General features: G+C 39.4%; 1 protein-coding gene across 6 annotated transcripts in view; it reads left to right on the top strand.

The window, feature by feature from the left end:
* The first annotated feature begins 6,541 nt into the window (after positions 1 to 6,541).
* Positions 6,542 to 15,219, top strand: part of IMMP2L (inner mitochondrial membrane peptidase subunit 2) — a 487,361-nt gene continuing 478,683 nt past the window's right edge. For all 6 annotated transcript variants that reach the window (XM_074827518.1, XM_074827517.1, XM_074827519.1 and 3 more), the window contains exon 1: positions 6,542 to 6,600. The gene's annotated coding sequence lies outside the window, so the exon portion shown is untranslated. The remainder of the gene's footprint in view (positions 6,601 to 15,219) is intronic.

Here is a 15,219-nt window from a genome sequence, read left to right as displayed (position 1 = left end):
CAGTGACTAAACTCAGAAGTATCACCAGAACCCACTTCATGGCAGACAAAAAGTGTTGGGGGCAATCTGGATGCAAACAATGTTGCAAACCATGTTGTTCTACTAACCCACAGAGAACAATTCTCACTAGGACAACTAGGACCAGTAAAAGCAAGGAATGCACATGCATAAGAAGATGGGCTTTTCAGGGTTCAAGCTGTTTATTACACTTACTAGAAACAACGATAAAATAAAGGTGGCTACAAACACTCAAGGATAGACACCTTTGACAAGAGTAGACACTCAATGGTGGCCTTTGTGAGACCACTGAGGTGAATGTCTTAAAATGTCTCCCTCCCTACCACTTGGTTGCCCCACACAATTATTATTCTCTCTGGTTAAAAGTGAATAGGTGGGGGAGGATTGAGTAATGAACAGAAAGTTCCTACGTGTCTCTGTCTTCAAAACCAGCATATTGTTAAAGAACAAGCTGAGAGTGGTCAGAGGTGCAGGCACACCTCAGATAAAAGCAGGCACTTCCTTAACCTGGTTGTTTGCATTAGTGACAGGAGTGCTGTTTGTGTTCATGTTTTAGCACTTACTATATTTTTGGTTAAGGCTTCCCTGGACACTAATTTTTAATGGAATGTGAGGAATTACAAACGGCTTCACAAATCACTTAATCTGATGAAATAGGCAAGGAAAAATACAAAGGATAAAAAAGCCTCAACATCCTGCTCTCATCAGAGTATTATGGGAAACATGTAAATAAAGAAAACAAATCAGTGCCCCATTCACACTTCATCAACTGCCTAACAACTTGCAACCAGTTAATTACACACCTTTAAAATGCATGTACAGGAGAAATGATTTAGAAATAAGCTTCTGTAACGAGAAAGGACAGTACAGAAATACTGACTCCACTCAGGTGAATTTAACTCCTTAAACTTGACAGTGCTGAAATAATGTACTGTATGTAATAGCAAAGTAACTGTTGGCTGCTTTATGCTAAGTATTTAATAACCACCAATCTGCAATGATCGCTCTACATTTGTTCATTGCTACTAACCTTTGTAACCTTTACTCCTCACTTAAAAGATAAGGATTTACACATTACACATAAGAATTGAATGCTAAGTTAGTTACTGTTGATTAAATATATTGAAGACTATCAAGTGATAAGTAATATTATGCTGAGTTACTTTTACATTTCTGAGTATTTAGCACCCATGTAGCCCAGTAGATTAGTAAATACAGTACTGCTATGGCTAGAAGCAGAATGTGAGCTTCATACAGACTTTGCAAATCCTCAGGACTTGTCAGGCTTTGAGGAGCTTGCTTTAGCATGCCTGTAACTCTGTTTTACCTTGTTTACCTGAAACAACAATTTTCTAATGATCAGGTGGTAATTGTCTAATATGCTGATCTCCTCTCTTTGGTGACCAGCGATAGGACACAAGGAAATGGAATGGAGCTGCATCAGGGGAAGTTCAGGTTGGACATCAGGAAAAGGTTCTTCACTGAGAGGGTGGTCAGTCACTGAAACAGGCTCCCCAGGGAAGTGGTCACGGCACCAACCCTGTCAGAGTTCAAGGAGCATCTGGGCGATGCTCTTAGTCATATGGTTTAGTTTTAGTTAGTCCTGTGAGGAGCAGGGAGTTAGACTCAATGATCCTTATGGGGCCCTTCCAACTTGAGGTAGTCTATGATTCCCTTTACTGTATTTCATTTTTGTGTAATTTTATATAATTGTGTGATACAACCATAATATGTGGTAATAAATTGTAATAAGCAGTTACTTGTTAGAATAAAATATTTATGCCCTTAACATAATAATGCAGTGCAGGGGATTACAGTCATGGAATGACAGGAGTGGCGGGAGGCGCAAGATGACACTGGAAACCTCAGAGCTGTAAACAAATCACCGGTGGTCAGTTAAAAAAACACAGACCTGGGAGCTGGGGAAAGCCAGTTCTAGGCGTAAGAGAAAAAACAACTCCCACCACACTGAACCAAACCACCTTAGCACCTGTGGAGGCAACAGAAGAGTGAGCAGAACACCAGAGACAGAGAGGTGGATGTTAGGAAGTTTTTATAAGAATTTTAACTGTATTATTATTGAGATTTTTTTTTTCCCTTGTAATTGTACTGTTTTCTTTTTCTGTAATTATTAGATCTGGACTGATAATTATTTTGTTAGCCTGTCAAGATTTCACCTACACTAACAACACTCTTGACTTTGCAAATCATGTTTGCCTCCTTTTTTCCTATGACAAGAATTTGAGGGTAATAACTGTTCCTTGAGAAAAGCCCACACAATTAAGTTTATACATTTTCTGCCCTTCAAAGATTATGCCAGTTTCACTGACCAATGATAGGAATTCAGGATTTCTTGTGTTTCAATTCTTCTCTTTTTCCCCAACAGAGAGGTCACTACAGAGTTTCATGCTCTGCTGCCTGCCTGACCAACTGGAAGCAAAATCTACTTTATTCTGACCAGGTTGTGTTTCAGTACGTACGAGGCATAACATAAACAATATGTGATGGTCAAACGAGTATCAACACCAAGGAACAGAAATGTTTGTCCAAAGATCTTTATATGGTAACTTCCTCATAGCACCACCATCACCCCAACCAGGATTTTTCTTTCTCTGTTTAAGTGAAGAGCACTGAACCATGGGTAAGTGCACAGGTACTAATGTCAGTCAGGGAGTTCTGGCCTGTACTCCCGCCGTATTTTGTCACCAGCCTTCCACTGGGAACTCTGGCACAGGCAGGGTGGGTTGCTTCTCCTCCTATGGTGAGAGTCCCATATGTGTCTACACACCGGAGTGAGGAGTCAACAAGATGCACTCAGTAGCAACTGAGGAGAAACAGGCTCTTCTAAAATGTGATTTATCTGATTTCTTTGCAACATATACCTGTGAATGAGATTAATCCTGTCCTAGAAGGGCCCTACATCACCTCCTTGACATAGAGGAAATTTAGTTTATATATAGATATGTGGGTTGTATATATATGTGGGTAGCTAACTCCCACTGAATATAAACTTCCATTTGAAAAAAACTCACAAAAATTAGTGTGTAATCCTTTATCACAAGCCATTATTGGAGCCCAGAAGCTAGCAGGAGTTAGGTGCCTACTCATGTAATAAAATGGAGATGTGTAATAATACAATAATACTGAAGATGCCACAATGACTTTTTTTCCCAGTACAATAGCAAGTGTAAGATTTATTGCCCTCTTTTGTGCCACATCATTCATTGCTGCCCTTGGTCCTTCAAGCCACAGTTGGGATGATGTGAAGCGTTCATCTGCAATATCCATTTAAGCAGTCAGGCTTCTTGATCTTGTGCCTCCAGAGCTCATGCCTTTTTTTCACGGCACTTTTTCTGTGCTGTCAGGCTGTCGGATCAAGCCCAATATTCTGCTCCAAAATACACCTCTTCAGAAAGATACCCTCAACACCACTCAAACATTCATTCCTTTACTATATGAACATAAACAGGCCTTAAATACTCAATAGATAGTTGTATTCACAAATGTATGGTACTTAACTCAAAGCAGGTCTTAGATATCTCCTATACATTTTCCATGCTCTTAAAATGCAAAATGAAATTAAGCTAGAGGAAAATGAATTAAATCTGGTTTTAGCATCAAGCTTGCCGCAGTCTGCTGAGAGTCTTTTAAATGGATACTGTGGTACAAAAGTTTTATAGATTGCCAAGAACACTTTCATGGTACTCTCAACTGAAAAGCAATTGAAGAGGTGGGTGAAAAGGGCATGCTTTATTTCAGCCACTGATGCATCAAAGCATGGAAGCAGCAAAAACATTTTCAGTAGCTATTTGTTAGAGTTGAAAGCAAAATAAACTATTCTCTACTTTTAGGTAGCAACATGGCTGCAGTAGGAATACTTACAAAAGAAGAAAAATAAAATGGTGTGAACATTGGTCATGCATCATTTGCAGCTGGTAACTTTAGTATGAGCTTTGATAAATATCACTTTATCTATAAATAAATGAAGAATAAGAATGGGTATTTCCTGCTATTTGTTTAGCACACGCATATTTCGAACTGAAGGAAACTGCTGATAAGCCATCATTTGATCTTGAGAGGTTTACAGCAAAAGTCTTTAATCGGAGAAGAGTTTCGGCTCAAGAGTTTCAGTGGGAAATATTCCATATCGTCAGCTCTGAATGCACAGAAACATCAAGGCACATTCCCGTAAGATGCTTCTCTAATGTTACAACTGAAAGTATAATATAATGTTTTGCAGCAATATTTTTGAGCATTTTGTGAAGATTTCCCAGTTAAAACTTTTACATTATGGGTGATGAAAATGAAGATGGTGGATACCAGTGGCCAAATACTGTTTATTCCTGTACAATGCACTAGAAACCTTATTGTAGAATATTACCGTGAGCACACAACTCAAAAGTTTAAGAAATAATGCATTAAATTAACAGCAAAGTTAGTATGAATTATTTGATTGCAAAGGTAATCCTTATCTAAAAATGTGTCAATGGAAAACAAAAAATGAAATAGGGTGACAATCACTGGTTTACACTAGGTAACAAATATGTTGGCATCACACTGTTATTTCAGGAAAAAAATCACACTAAAGCTAATTCTGCTTTTTGAGAAAATGTTGTTCTAAGCATTAAAAGCTGTAAGCATTGCTGAAAAGTTCAGATATGACAAGAGGCTGGGCATGTTGTGTTTGGAATAGTGTGTAACAAGAAATTTTATAATTATGTATACATAATTCAAGAGCCTTGTACTAAAAATTGGTCTTAGAGTGTGTCTTCCAATTCAGTTCATTAATAAGTACTCTGTGGTATTGCCTTCTAAGATAGTTGATTCCTGTCTCAAAAACTGTGGAAAAGATACTTTATCTCTGTAAAAAGACATGATCAGACTACAGACAATGATGCATTTATACTTTCATAGCTGAGTTTCAAAGGGAAGATAATTTCAATTATAAACAATTTTATATTTGAACTTAAAAATAATGTTTTAATAACAAATTAGAAAGAAATGACTGCAGAGTCAGGCAGAGGTGTCATCTTACATTTTTCTGACAGTGGCCTGACTAGTAGAAGTATCTCCCAGCATCTAGTTAGGGACTCCCTGAGTGACAGGTAGTTTCTGTGTGCATAATAACCGTTAATGGATTTCTCTGCCATGAACATGTCCATCAACTCTTGGAGGTACATGAAGTATCTGGAAAAACCTCCTGCTTCAGAGTATACTGGCACCTGCACTTGTTATGGCAGCTGATAAAAACAACCAGCCACTCTGACTGTGGGATCACAAACCCTAGTGTACCCATTGGCACTAGACAGGGAAAATCAATCTCTGTTCTCAAACACAGGATTGGAAGTACAATGCAGCCAGTTCGGATGTGCAGCAGCTGTGGTTGCCATCAGTCCAGCTGAAATCTGGTATGCACTAGGAACCTAATTAGCTCAACACAATCCAGAGTTTTTCTGTGTGGATTACAATCTATGCAATTTACAGAACTGGTTTATACTTCAGTATTATGTAAAACCTCCCAATACATATTAATATTCAAACTAGTTTATTTTTATCCAACTACTAAAAAGTGGCCACAGCAGTAGAGTCCTTGTGTATTTGGATCTCCACTGTTCTAAGGGGCCTCAGGCAGGAATGCACCCAAGGATATAATTTGTGCAGCTCTGATGGGTTCATCTTGGGGAGGGTAGATAAACCAGCAGACACCTGTTGAAACCAGGATAAGGAACCTGAGAAACTCTACAAACAGAGCAATGAGCCAAGACCTTTTATGAAAGAAAGAGTCAGAGTTCATGGAAAGGACACTAAGAGACACCTCTTCCACAACCACTAGGGACCACCACAGACCACCATGGAAGCCCCTCAGCGACCCTTCCCCGATTTTAGCATTCTTGTACAATGTATGAATTAGATTCCCTGGGAATAGCTGGGTACTTCTTGGAGATTACGTTTTTCTTTATTTTATTGCATATAGGGAGTGTGCCTTTGTCCTCTGGTGTGTGCGGTAGGTGGAGCAATGCCGCATGCACCCAGCGCTGTACTAAAGAGAATGCCTGCTTCTTCATGCTACCCTGGTGTGAAGAGGCGTTCCCGATTTCGGTGACACCACCACCACAGGAGATCACACCTGCAGCAATCCAACAGCCTCAAGGTTTTGGGGACTCTTACACAAACAGATGCTTAAAAAACATCAGACCAAGAACTTTTTTTGGTTTTTTTTTTTTTTTTTTCCATAACAGGCCTAGTCTGCTGTATGTCTGGCACGAGGTACCCCAGCCAGGCCACACCGCCTGCAGAGGACTGCACCCGCCGGCCACAACCAAACGCTCGGGGCAACCGCCTGCAGCCGAGCGCCCCTCACACCGCACTGCGGGCTTCGCCGCACGGTCACGGCCAGGGCCGGTCCCGGGCCGCCGTTCGCGGGGCGGGGGGCGGGGAGGGCACGGCGGCCCTGCCCCGACGGGGCCCGCAACCTCCTCCCGCCGCGCCCAGCGCCGCCGCAGCCGTTAGCCCACGTGACCGCGAGCGGCTCGCGCGCGGCGGAGGCGCTGGCGGCCCGCCCCCCGCGGCAGGGAGGACAGGGTGAGCGGGCGGCGGCGGCGGGGGGAGCGACGGAAGCCGGGCGGGCTCAGAGCGCGGAGAGCCGGGGCGGGGAACGGGTGGCGGGGCGAGGAGAGGGAGGGGGGGCATGGGGAGGAGGGAGCAGCGACGCGCGTGAGGACAGAGAGCGGGGGCGGGGGGGAGGAAGCGGCACGTGCCGCCCGGGAGGCTCGGCCGCGAGCCCGCCCCCACCCAAGCTGGCGCCAGGCGCTCGGTGCCGCCCCTCCCGCCCGCCCCCCGCGCGAGCCGCCGGCGGCCGTTGGGCGGGGCGGGGCGGGGGGCGTCTCTGTGGGGAGGGGCCCCGCGGGGCGGGCGGTCCGCAGCCCCGGGCAGGGGGGGGGATCCTGGCCCGGCAGAGCCGCTCCCCGCTTGGGGCGAGGCGGCCTCGGGAGCCGCCCGGTGGGTGACGGTACTGGCAGCGGCGCTGGCGGAAGCGCGGCGTAATGACGAGCTCGGGGAGGGCGGGCATGGCTCGCCTGGGCGCTGACCCGCGGCCCGGTGGAGGCCGTGTCCCCCTCACCCGCTCGTAGGGCCCTGCCGTGCCGCCGCCGCGCTGCCGCTGTGTGACGTCGGGGTCCTCCCTTGTCCTCCTCTCCTGCAAATTACCGAGATACTAATTCCCAGGCGGAAGGGACTGGATTAAAAAGAAGTGGCAAGGCTAATGGTGTGGAGCACTGTTCTTCTCTGTAGTGTTCTTCCGGTCATGATTACGGGGAGAACTCGTGGCCACGCTGCGAGGTACAACTGAAGCAGTGTGAACGGCATTTGTGTGCGTAGGAGGGAACAGAGGCTTGAAACAAATGACACTGTGGTTGTGCTCACCGGTTCACTTGCATTTTGTCTGCAACTGGGACTTATGCTGTGCATTGTTTTTGGTCTTGGACTGGATGCACTTTTTATTTAATGTATTTTCCTGCTTTATTTCTGTCATATATTTGTCCTGTGAGGACTATGGTTAATGGCAGTTCTCTAGTATCCTGGTGGAGTGGCTGCCCTGTTACCCTACATCCTGGACACCTGAGAGACAAATTATTATTTTGGTCTTTAATGATATAACTCATCATAAAGTGGTTGCTTTTCCATGTCTGGTTCTTGTTCTTCACTCTGTTCTTAGTTTAATGCTTCTCTGTATAAAGGCCACAATGCTTGAAGCTGAAAAGATTCAGCCAGTTCCTAAACATATCTCAGTGATGTTCTTAACGTTTTTAAGGAAAGCTACTTTTTTTGAAAGTCAGTGGAAAATTTACATAGATAAAGTGCAGCTGAACACCAAGTAGACTCTAGCCTTGTAATACATTTTAATTAGCCAGTATTCCATTGTGATTTTTTTTTATCATATCATTGCTGTTCTGTTGAACTGGAATTGAGTGCACTGAGATACCAAAAAAGCAGAGAGGTGATATATGAAGCTGCTTTAGATAGATTTAGTCTCTCTAGCTAACTTTCTTGTATCAGCACATTTTTCTTCCTAAGAAGCATACATGTTCATTGTTCAGTTATTGACAGATAGAAATCTGTCAACAGAATATGCTTGAAAGACAAAGCCACTTGGGGATCTTCAGGTTAAATGAAGTAATTTCTCCGGAAGACTTTAGAATTATACCTAGTTTTTCAATATGCAGCTTTGTAACTGAATCCATGTGCATTTTGTAAAATTGTAACATTTTTAACTACTGTGATTGGGAGATTTCTAGGAGTCTTCAATTTCTTTTACTTTTAAAATTATGGATTCTTCTGTTTAACTTCTAATTTGTTACCAAAATAAATTTGCTCCTGGAATTGGTGGGGAGTAACTGTACACATGGTATAGTAGTGGGTGATATCCAGATCCATGAGAATAATACTTGAATCATGCTGAACAGTAATTTTAAGATTCAAATGGTTTCACAGTCACAGTTGAAATTTTGTGTTGGGACCTTTGTAAGCTGACCAGTGTGCTACAGATTGCAGCTGTTTCTGGAACACCTGGATCCTTATGCTTATGGTTTAGTTGTGTTGTTTTGTTTATTCTTCAGACCTGAGAAATTTATATGGCAGTTGAAGTTGTCACAAATCCCAAACTCAAAATCAATATGGTGGCGAATGTTTATTACAGAGTACACTAGGTACGCTCTTCGAAAGTCCCACAGTGACCTCTAATGTTCGAGGATAAAACCTGAGTCGTTAAAATAAAGGAAGTTGTTTTTTGAAGGCACAATTTTGCGTATGAGTTTATACATTTAGTTTATTAATATGCCACAAACAGTAGATAGTAAGTGGTTGGTTCATCAGGTCTTACTGCTAGATTTCATGGCAGTGTTATGTTGGGGAGTCAGTTCTAATTCCCCCCCCTGTTTTGAGCAAGTATGCACAAAGCCTTCTTTATGGTCGTCGTGGATGAACTAGTTATTTTTGTAAAGTACACTGAAAATGGAAAACACCTTTCAAATATTAAATACATTCTCTCTATTCTTTCTTTCGGAATTTATTCATGCCATCATAAATATTGTCGGTTATAATTCTGTCCTTATACTCAATGTATACTTGCATACTTGAAAGACTTGTAGCTGAGAAGCTTGTTTCTTGTATATGCTTATTTGATTTTCCATTAGTCCAGAAGAAACTTCCCTGTTCTGTACTAAAACTTAATCCAAATGCAGAAACTTCTAGAGAGTTTGTTTCTGACAATATTCATGTTTTGAGTTGAATGCTGTTATTCTTCGGCCTCTTATATAACGTTAAGTATTCATATAACATTCAATATTTTGGTTAAAATGTAATATTCCCTTTTTTGTTGTTGTTTTTGCCTAAGTTTGAATCTGGGTAACCACAACTAACATCAAAGTTTCATGGTACTTGAAAGAATCCAGAGAGTTGACTAGATAAATGTGAAAATTAATTAAAAATCAAAGGTTATACTATTGTTTACTGTAAATATAATTCATGTATTTGGTGAGCTTGGAAGCAACACCTCATTTATGCAGTCTACTCAAGACCAAAACATAACAGCAGCTGTTAGTTGTTTGTAAAGGGCACTTCAAATCAATTTATAAAATTAACTTACTTTGCATGCATTGAATCTTTAAGCTGAAAGGCAGCACAGAACTTTCAGTTGCAAGAAGCTAAATACGTGTTATGTTGTTCACTTGTGTTCCAAAATGGATGTATTTAGTACTTTCTTTTATGTACAGTGTATGTTAATGATTATTAGTTTCTTTGAAGATACAGAAATGAGTAAAACCAATTATTTTATCTTTTCTGTTAGAACAGCTGGTACTCTGCCAGTCACTTGTGTGATAGTACTTGAAGACTTTGTGTTACATCTTAAGTTTAAATGCTCTGAAAAGATCCGATTTATAACAATTACTGATCTTTTTTGTATTGCAATACCCATAGAAAAATGATCGTATGGCTTAAGTGTGTAAAATAGAATCCTGACTAACTTCTCAGAACTGAGGGGTGTCTGATTACTCTCCATTCTGAACTAGTTGTTACTTTAATTACTGAGAGTAACTTTCATCTACAGTTGAATTTTCTTCCACTTTTGCTTTATATTTGAAGAGAGAAATATTTTGTTTGGAAATACAAGATTGTCCATGAGGGTAAAATTCATGTCCTTGAGACACAAAATTAATTTGTAAGAATAAACAATGTGAATTTCTTGCTAGTTACAACCAACATGTGGACTGAGCCTTTGTGCATGAGATCAATCCCAGTGATGGGGTGTAATAATATTAGATTAAAAGAAGAATCTGTTCCACATTAAACTGATTTTTTTTCCCCCAGTAATAATTCTGTGACAGATTAGGTTGCTGATTGTTGTGGTTTAAGCTTTTTTGTTTTGATGTGGTTTATAAGCTGAAAGTTCATTGTGTTGATCTATTTTTGTCTGTTTCTGGGAACTTCTATGTATGTTGTAATCTTCTCAGAGCTATAAAACTGGATTTTTATTGTTGCTTTTCTGTATTGTGGTATACTGGAAAAAAAATCTGCGTATTTCATAGTGATGGGAGCTATTACATGGAAATCATAATTGCTTTAATTCAAATTAAGGAATAAGAAAATGGTATATAATGGAGTTGAGGCTAACGAAATGCTGCTTTGTATTTGGAACAAGCAAAACATCAAGGTATCAGGACAAAATGACTAACCTAGGAGAAACAGAACAGCAGAGCATTACAGAGCATACATGTGACATACTGAAACTGTTGACTGGGTTAGGATTTGCTGCTTCAGTAATAACAACAGTCATTTCCATGATATGTGACATTTCCAAACTCACAATAGAGTGGTGATGTTTAATGACTGCGTGCCAGGGGGATACAGGGAGATTAATATGATGGAGGAATACTGTGAGGAAAACCTGTGTGTAGAGTATAAATACGTTAATGGAATAGCCATGTCACCACTATGGTGGAATAATACCAGGGTGGAGTTGTCTTTTTTGAAGGATAAATGAGGGCTCCTTCTGGAACTAGGCGATGTTTTAAAATGAAAACTTAAATGGATGGATCTATTTTGATTATTTTTAACTGAAAACTTACATGGACTAATCTATTTTGATTTTTCTGTGGCATTCATCACCATCATATCTGTGTGCATCAGCCTGTACTTGGATAAATTTATATATATTAAATTAGCCTACTGAAAAGTCTGTATATTTACACCATTACAAAAATCACTGTAATGTAAAAGTTCTTGAAATACACAACTAAAGTGGGAAATGAGGGTCAGGTTGCATGGCAGTAGTTTGGTCTGGCCTAGTATCATGAAAGGTTGTAGAAAATGCACATGCTATAAAGATCACACAAATTCTGATACTGAGCAGCAACCTGTTCATCACAATTGTTAGACCAGGTATAACCTTGTCTTCAAGTTGTATCAGTCTGAAAACAAAAGCTTTTGTGCTCAATTTTATATTTCATAGGATGCAACAGAACTGGGATTATTCATGTGTTCTGGTATTTTCTGTTATGGAAGTCTGTCTTGTTTTCAAACCATATATGCCAGAATTCTAGTGTGATGCCACTGATTTATAGAAAAATGCATGTTGTGATTAATGAGGAGCTGGTTATTTCAATGGATTATGGAACTGTATATAGTATAGTTACTAATTTCTGAACTAGATCGAATAGATCATTTCAAGCTAACATAGCAGTCTTGGCTGGGTAGTTGTTTTCCATACAGGTTGTAATTCCCTCCTTCCTGTTCCCTCATACGCCTTCTTGTAGAAGCACATCAGGGGCTGTTTTATTTCCTTTGTGGAAGACTGCTAATGCCTTGTTTTTACAGCTATTTTTCCTATCATACTTCTGTGGGTAATTTTTAAGTACCTAGATTTGCAAATATATTGTAACCTGGGGCTTTCTGAATGTTACTTGATGATTTTCTGCAGGCTGTTTGATAAACAGTGTCTTCTAATGTGCAGGCAAGTGTAAGAAAAAATAAACATTTTATACATAGAGAGCTATCTAAATAACATCTCTGCTCCATATGTTGTAGTACCCACGAGAGGCTCATTATAATCCCTGGACCTTTTGTGCACCAAATACTTCAGTCCAGATAATGCTGTGCTCCATCTGCCTTAATCTCTGAGCTGCACAATGTGAAATTCTTAATGCTTTGACCTGCTATATACTAGCATTTTTGATCTTGGATTTTTCTTGTCCATGTTGCCATTTCAAACAAGTTTTCAAGGTTGCTGCTTTGAAGTTTTTCAGTTCTACTGATTTATTCTGTTTTTTCCCCTAAACCAAGTGCAATTTACAAATGCTGAGAAGTATATGCATCTCTAAATTATTTTTTCTGTGTTTTATGTGTTTGGTTTTGTTGTGCCATCTTTTAAGTGTTGTGATTTGTTGATCTTATTCAGGGTGTCACTGACTGGGCAGAGATCCAGAAATATGTGTTGGTTAAATTATTTTTTTTCAGCAAAGAACCTTCACTTGCTTCACTGACATGCATTTAAACTTGCTGTCAGCATAAAGTAGACACTGCACTGGATTTCAGAATTTCACTCTGGAAACATGATGCTCTTAAAATCTACAGATATTTTAGAAATCTTTTGAATTTTACATACCAGGGAGTTCCATGCAGTATCATTAAACATTGATAACTCGCAGAGATCTTATTTTTAGGAAGCATTTGAACTGTTACTTACTGATTTATTACTTCAATGAATTTACAATTTTAAAATAGTATATATGATTACCATCTTTTTATGTTTATATCTTAGGAAATTATGTTGTGTCTTTCAAACTTGTTAGGATATCTTTATATACCTATGAAATAACTAGCTTCTTGCCATTAACATTTTTGTTGAGTGTTACTGTCCAACACTTCCTCAGATTCTATATGTTTAGATTTAAAGCTGTTGAAAAAGTTGACTATCTTGGAGGATATTCTTCTTTAAAAAATAATTAAAATGCAATTTAAATGAGCATTAGAAGTAACTTTGTAACCTCAGATTCTAAAAATAAAGCAGATTAGAGTCTTGGAAATAGTAATTTCAACCTTGCTAAAATTTGTAATTCACTTTGAACATTGGAAATCAGCATTTTTATGTATAAATGACAAGCACACATAATGTTTTTATGCATTTTTTTATGAACCCATATATTAATTTGATATATGAAAACAGATTTTTGTTATAAATACATTCAGTATAATATTTCTATGGTATAAATTTAAAATTAATATAAACTACAAAATTCCTATATTATAAATATAAAAATTATCTATAATGTAAAGAAAAATATATTAAATTGAAAGTTACAGCAATATTTCCTTCAGTAGTTTTCACAGATTTTTTTTTTTTACTATGTTTTCCAAGAAAATAGTTAATTAGAGCACATTGAGGTTATAAAATATGATCTCCAAGAGCAGAGTGTTATCTCCAGGAGTGATAGCTATCTAATGTTTTCTTTATTTTTAAACAAATACTCCAACCAGAAAATTACTGTTTTTTAAAAAAAATTGTAAGGATCTTTGTTGTGTCTACCCTTTACCACCCTAAATTCTTTCTTACAGTAAATGCTTATTATTACTTTTCTCCCTTATTTTCTCCTAAGACCACCTAAGTATAAGAAAAGAAAACATTGCACATTTTAATCAAACAGTATTTATCACTTGAGGATTATCCATTCACGTGCACGGTTACTGGCAGAAGATAGTGCTGCAAAGTGTCTTTTTGCTGCCTACATTTACGCTCTCCCCCTGTGACAGTGCAAGACAACTTGAAGCCCCTCTTACTGAAAGAGTGATGAGTAACCTTCCATTTACTGGCAGTTGGATGATGAACTATTGTGTCAACAGTTGCATGGCAACTCTGCCTGTGCGTGTATTTCCCCAATGGTAAATGCTTGTCTGTGCTTTTTGGAGGGGAAAGATTATGAAATAGACATGGCAAAGACATGCACACTGTTCAATGAGATACTGACATGTAGTAACTTCTTACCCTTGTGTTAAAAATATTTTGTTGTATGGAAGGACTTAAGCTTAAAGATGGATTTGTTTTTAAGTAGTTCTTCTCAAACTGTTTAAACTGTGGTGTGTGTATAGTTACAATCTTGGGAAGAAGGGCTTCTGCAGTAATCTACTTGCCTGCTCAGTTTGTGTCCTGGGGAAAAGCTGTCCTTTACTGTGAGAGGTGGGGGAGCAGGAAACTTTCAGAATGTAGCGAGTGACTGGAAATGAAGGATTCATCTTGGTGTGGATGGAAGATAAAACCAGTGGTTTGATCATTTGCCTAGTAGAGGAAGGGAAGAAGGAAAGAAAAAAATAAATTTCAGAGCAAATAGAGAAGTCCTTCAGCACAACAACTGTGGTTGGCTTTGGTGGCTTTGCAAATCAATTGCTTGTAGGGGTGCTGTTGGTGTTTTTCCCCTCTTCTTTATTCATACTGTGCCTTGTAATACTGCATGTGTCCAAACCCACAAAAGTAGGACCTGAACTCCCAGCTTTGTCCACAGCTGTTTAATACTCCCAGTGTGGCCTTGACTAAGTGATGTACTGAGAATGTAGCATTTTGTCTTAACTGTTTTAACCTGGCTGCTAGAATCTGTGTCACTATTAATTAGCTTGTAGTTCTAGGAGCATATGGTTGCTCTCCTGTGGATTGCCTGACCAATTGCTTTTCTTCGGATACTAGATTTTTCTGTAGATACCAGCATGGGGCTTTTGCAAGAAGTTTGTAATAAGATCTATCAGTGGATTTAATAGAAGGGATGGGGTGAACATTCATGCTTCATTATTAATAAAAAATAGGTTTGACTATGAGAAATTTAAAGAGTAAGTTTGTCTGATTTCTTAAAATTTTAAAAAAAATTTCCAAAATCAGTCATATTGTGATACATGTCAGGCAATGTCTTTCAGCTCAAAGAGTGACTGTAGGGAACATGGTGGACATGTTTGTGGGCAAGGTCTCAAAATTGTATTTGGGGCTGATACTGCTGTTAGAGTGGAGGAGATCTGAGATATGCCAGACCTCATAGCAGAGGAGTAGAATGCCAGCCAGAAAACTTGAGAGGCAAAGTTCAGAATCAGTAGGTTGAGAGAAGGGTATTAAGGTTTATGAAATGGTATATTTTTAAATAGTAGACAAAACCCTCATTTTTAGAGATT

Source organism: Strix aluco, chromosome 5, assembly GCF_031877795.1.
Source record: "Strix aluco isolate bStrAlu1 chromosome 5, bStrAlu1.hap1, whole genome shotgun sequence".
In the NCBI taxonomy this organism is placed as follows: Eukaryota; Metazoa; Chordata; class Aves; order Strigiformes; family Strigidae; genus Strix; species Strix aluco.
Note: the sequence above shows the minus strand (reverse complement) of the source record. Positions and strands in the feature narration are given on the sequence as shown.